Source organism: Coregonus clupeaformis, chromosome 21 (genome assembly GCF_020615455.1).
Source record: "Coregonus clupeaformis isolate EN_2021a chromosome 21, ASM2061545v1, whole genome shotgun sequence".
NCBI classification, from domain to species: Eukaryota; Metazoa; Chordata; class Actinopteri; order Salmoniformes; family Salmonidae; genus Coregonus; species Coregonus clupeaformis.
In genome coordinates this window covers 34,522,607-34,528,606 of record NC_059212.1, presented here as the reverse complement: position 1 = coordinate 34,528,606, position 6,000 = coordinate 34,522,607, and positions in this window count along the sequence as shown.

The window sequence follows — 6,000 nt, the reverse complement described above, 5'->3', positions numbered from 1 at the left end:
CAACATCCGCACTAAGCTAAATGGTAGAGCTGCCGCTTTCAAGGAGCAGGACACTAACCCAGACGCTTATAAGAAATCCCTCTATGCCCTCCGACGAACCATCAAACAGGCAAAGCGTAAATACAGGACTAAGATTGAATCCTACTACACCAGCTCCGACGCTCGTCGGATGTGGCAGGGCTTCAAACTATTACGGACTACAAAGGGAAGCCCAGCAGCGAGCTGCCCAGTGACACAAGCCTACCAGACGAGCTAAATGACTTCTATGTACGCTTCGAGGCAAGCAACACTGAAGCATGCATGAGAGGACCAGCTGTTCCGGACGACTGTGTGATCATGCTCGCCGTATCTGATGTGAGTAAGACCTTTAAACAGGTCAACATTCACAAGGCCGCAGGACTAGGCGGATTACCAGGACGTGTACTCCGAACATGCGCTGACCATCTGGCAAGTGTCTTCACTGATATTTTCAATCTGTCCCTGGCTGAGTCTGTAATGCCTACATGTTTCAAGCAGACCACCATAGTCCCTGTGCCCAAGAACACCAAGGTAACCTGCCTAAATGATTACCGACTAGTAGCACTCACGTCTGTAGCCATGAAGTGCTTTGAAAGGCTGGTCATGGCTCATATCAACACCATCATCCCAAAACCCTAGACCCACTCCAATTTACATACCGCCCCAACAGATCCACAGATGACACAATCTCTATTGCACTCACCACTGCCTTTTCCCACCTGGACAAAAGGAACACCTACGTGAGAATGCTGTTCATTGACTACAGCTCAGCGTTCAACACCATAGTGCCCTCAAAGCTCATCACTAAGCTAAAGACCCTGGGACTAAACACCTCCCTCTGCAATTGGATCCTGGACTTCCAGACGGCCGCCCCCAGGTGGTAAGGGTAGGCAACAACACATCTGCCACGCTGATCCTCAACACGGGGGCCCCTCAGTGGTGCGTGCTTAGTCTCCTCCTATACTCCCTGTTCACCCATGACTGCGTGGCCAAGCACGACTCCAACACCATCATTAAGTTTGCCGACAAGAGGTGAGGCATTGCGCGCGCGTAGACAAGATGGCGTATTGAATAGACAGCGGTACAAATCACCTCAAGATAAAAACATAATATTCAAAATCAGTAAGTTAGACTAAATATTAGCATTTCATATATTCGCAGTAAATACAATTCAATCTGGATAATAACACAAAACAAATCATAAGGCTAGAGAAATATATCGACAAATATTACAACAACACGCAACACCCAAACATGTCGGAAGATAAACGAGGAGAACCAATCTCCAAGAGAAAACGCGACTCGTCGACTGATACAGATGATTTATGCTTTTCACCACTGGGTCTGGTAAGTGTGGAAAGCGACCTGTTGAAGTCGATAAATGACAAACTGGGCATACTAGAGTTGGTCAGTAAGGATGTAAAGGAGTTGAAAGCTAGTCTTGAAATGAGTGACGAAAAAGCTGCGATAATGGAGAAAGAAACCAAAAAATTAAAAGTGACAGTCACTAAAATGGATATGGACGTTAGGGAACTTAAAAAGGAGAACAACCTTCTGAGAGAAGCCTTACTAGACATCCAAACTATATCAATGAGAGAAAATCTAGTTCTTACTGGTATTCAGGAAAAAGAGGGAGAAGTAACTGAGAATATTGTGAAGGACTTCTTTCTTACAGCACTACAAATCCCATTCGAGGCTGTCAATAAAATCCAACTCGAACGTGTACACCGTTTCGGACAAAGAGGACAGAAATACGAGCGTCCAATCGTTGCCAAATTTGCTTTTTTTTTAAGGATAAAGCAATGGTTAAAAGCGTAGGTAAATGACTTGCTGGCACAAAAATAGGCATGAATGATCAGTTTCCGAGGGAGATTGCAGAAAGGCGCAAAGTTCTGTACCCAATCTTCAAGGAAAATAGACTAAAAGGGAAACGTGTTGCACTCGTTGTCGATAAACTGTATATTGACAACCAAATGTTCAGAGACACAAAGAATACTCCATGGCTATTCTGAAAGTTCTAATAGAGGAGTCGAATAATGGAACACCCAATACTAGCCATGATAGGGATTGTAATATTAAAGAACATGTATAGTATTTTATAAAAGGATAAGACGATATAACAAGAAAAGATAACAAGCAGAATAATAGATCTTCAAATACAACTAATTAGAACATTGCATTTTTGGCAGGCAATTGTTGTTTTTGCGGACGGTTGTTGTGGTTGGTCCTGTGTTCTCCCTGGCGTCCTTTCCCCCTTGCGGCAGGTGTGGGATGCAGGCGCGCACGTGCGCTTGCGCGCTCGGCCCCTACCCTCCGCAATCAGCCATGTGGTGTGCGTTTTTGTGTTTGGAAAAGTCTGGGGTTAAGTGAGTGAGAGGGGAAATAGTTGCATATCCCAGAACCAACGGGTGTCTATGAGCAGGGGTTGTGAGAGAGAGCATTCCATTTTGTGTAGATTAGGGATATACATTTTTAAATATAGTATACATCTAATCTATTTTTTTATTGTCCTATCATGATGGAACGATCCCCAACCCTATATCCTGGACACGACCCATACACCAAAGAGAAGTTCCCATCTGTTTTATGGACCTGCTGTGAATTGCCTATATGCAGCCCCTCAAGATTCTGAGCCTGCCTGGCAGGTTGAATCGCAGTGGTTGTTTGCTGAAGTGGTAGTTGCTTGTTAAAAATGTAATGTAATACAATGGCAATTCGGGTTATAGGTTAAAATCCTACGCATGAACTGCCGACATTATTACGCACATTAATTGATAATGATGGAAAATAAGATATGCAAGATATTTGAATAGATATTTTTGAAATAGCTATATAAATATATTGAGGTGAGAGCATTGGAAATGCTTTTGGCGGTTGACCTACTTCTGTTTTGTGGATGGCACTATGTGATGTTTTCGATGGATGGGTCCTGGCCTCTCGGGGGCATAGGAATCCGGGGGGACAGGGGTGGTATGCTGATCACTGGGATGACGGCCCAACTTGGGATGGGGAGGGGTTTTAGCGTGGGAATTAGTGGAGAACAATTGGAGGGTTATTTAGTAACATTGCAAATATCATGGTATAGCTATATGGACACTCAATCACTATGGTATTTTCTATTGGTAAATTTACAAACATATATAATGACAAATAGATTTGAAACTTGTATCTCATTATGGTATGTGGTGCAATAAGTATAGCCAGTTATAATTGTAATGGCTTAGCAGATAATAACAAAAGAAGATCAATATTTACATGGCTCAAAGAGAAGGAATATAATATCTATTGTTTACAGGAAACCCATTCAACAATTCTAGATGAAGTTGCGTGGAAAAAGGAATGGGGGGTCGAAATATACTTCTCCCATGGGCTAAGAAACTCAAAAGGGTAATGATATTAATTAACAGTAATTTCGAACGGTTTTTGTCCAAACAGATATGCAAGGTAGATGGATTATTTTAAATATGTTATTGGACCATAAACAAATATGGCTCATTAACCTTTATGGACCAAATAATGATGAACCACACTTCTTTTAAAATATAAATAATAAATTATCGACCTTGCAAGCAATTCAAGACTCTATTATTATGTTGGGAGATTATAGTACCGTTTTAAATAGCACAATGGACCGTAAAGGAAATCACACTACAAACAATCACCCTCATGCTCTTAAGGAAATCGTGAATGTCATGGATACATTAGAACTAGTAGATATATGGAGGCTTAAATATCCTGATCTAGTGAGATATACATGGCGGAGACTCAATCAAGCTAGTCGTCTTGACTTCTTTCTTATGTCATTCTCATTGGCACCAAAAGTTTTAAAAATGTAGATAGGGGACAGAATGCGGTCAGACCATCATATAATTGGCATATACATTACTCTTACTGAATTTCCACGTGGGCGAGGATATTGGAAATGTATCAAAGCCTATTGGATGATAACTTGTTTTTAACTAGGACAGAGGAATTTATAACTGATTTTTTCCGACATAACATAGGATACAAGTGGAAAATATAAAGATCCAGTCCGTTTAAAAAATTGGCGGCCCCTTACACTTCAGTGTTGTGATGCAAAAATTATAGCAAAATGTATAGTGCATAGAATTAAAAAGGTATTGTCGGACATTATTCATTCTAATCAGACAGGTTTTTTTTACATAGGCGATATATTGGAGATAATATAAGGCAAGTACTGGAAACAATAGAACACTATGGAAAATCTGGGAAACCAGGCCTACTATTCATAGCAGACTTCGAAAAGACATTTGATAAAGTACGACTGGGGTTTTTATATAAATGCCTGGAGCATTTCCAATTTTGGACAATCTCTTATAAATTGAGTTAGACCCATGGGGCGGCGCACAATTGGCCCAGCGTCGTCCAGGGTAGGGGAGGGAATGGCCGGCAGGGATGTAGCTCAGTTGGTAGAGCATGGCGTTTGCAACGCCAGGGTTGTGGGTTCGATTCCCACGGGGGGCCAGTATGAAAAAGAAAAAAATAATGTATGCACTCACTAACTTTAAGTCGCTCTGGATAAAATTGTCTGCGAAATGACTAAAATGTAAATGTAAATGTTAAAATCATGTATAGTAACCCTAGGTGTAAAATAGTAAATAATGGCTATTTCTCAGGAAGTTTTAAACTGTCAAGAGGAGTGAAACAAGGTTGTCCACTATCAGCATATCTATTTATTATTGCCATCGAGATGTTAGCTATTAAAATCAGATCCAACAATAATATCAAGGGATTAGAAATCCGGGGCTTAAAAACAAAGGTGTCATTGTACGCTGATGATTCATGTTTTCTTTTAAATCCACAACTTGAATCCCTCCACAGCCTCATAGAGGATCTAGATACATGTTCGAACTTCTCTGGATTACAACCAAATTATGATAAATGTACTATATTACGTATTGGATCACTAAAAAATAAAAATTTTACATTACCTTGTAGTTTACCAATAAAATGGTCTGATGGTGATGTGGATATACAGTGGGGAAAAAAAGTATTTAGTCAGCCACCAATTGTGCAAGTTCTCCCACTTAAAAAGATGAGAGAAGTGTCACGGTTTCGGCCGAGGCTGCCTCTCTTCCTTGCTCGGGCAGGCTTCGGCGTTCGTCGTCTCCGGAATACTAGCTGCCACCGTTGCATGTTTCTATGTTCGTTTGCTTTTGTCTGATTGTTGTTACACCTGTTATCGTTTAGTGTAATTAGTGTCCTATAAGTTCTCGTTGTGTTTGTCTAGTGTTGTGTGTGATTGTTTTCACTGTCGTGCGCTTAGCTTTTGTATGTACAGTTTGCTCGGTTGAGCTGCTCTCCATTCTGTGGTTTTGGAGTATTTTGTCGCACGTATTTTGTGCGCCCGCTTTATTTCGCCTGTGTGCGGAGTTTCTCGCCTCAGGGCATTTGTTTTCGTGCTGTGTTTTGTTGCCAAACAACTAAAGTCTTTTGGACTTACTTTGTGCGTCCTGCGCCTGATTCCACCACCACACCCACCTACAGCTACACTGACAGAATCACACACCTTTACTCGATGGAGTCAGCAGGAGCCGCAGCAGCACAGGCGACATTGGAGGACAGGATCCGCGAACAAAATGACCAGATCCTGCGGATGGGGTCCGCACTGCAGGAGGTGATCACCACCATCCGAGGCTGGGAGACCCGAGGGACTCCTCCACCGCCATCCTCCCTGCCCGCACCATCGGCAGGTCAGCCCATTCCCGCTCCGGAACCCAGAGGAGTTCGGCTCTCGCTCCCGAGGGCCTACGATGGGACCGCGGCCGGGTGTCAGGGATTCCTTCTCCAGGTGGAGCTTTACCTGGCCACCGTGCACCCGGCGCCCTCGGGACACGAGAGCGTGTCCGCCCTGATCTCCTGCCTTTCCGGGAAGGCGTTGGAATGGGCCAACGCAGAGTGGAGGAGAATCGACGCGAACACCATCACCTACGACGAGTTCTCCCGCCGCTTCAGGGTGGT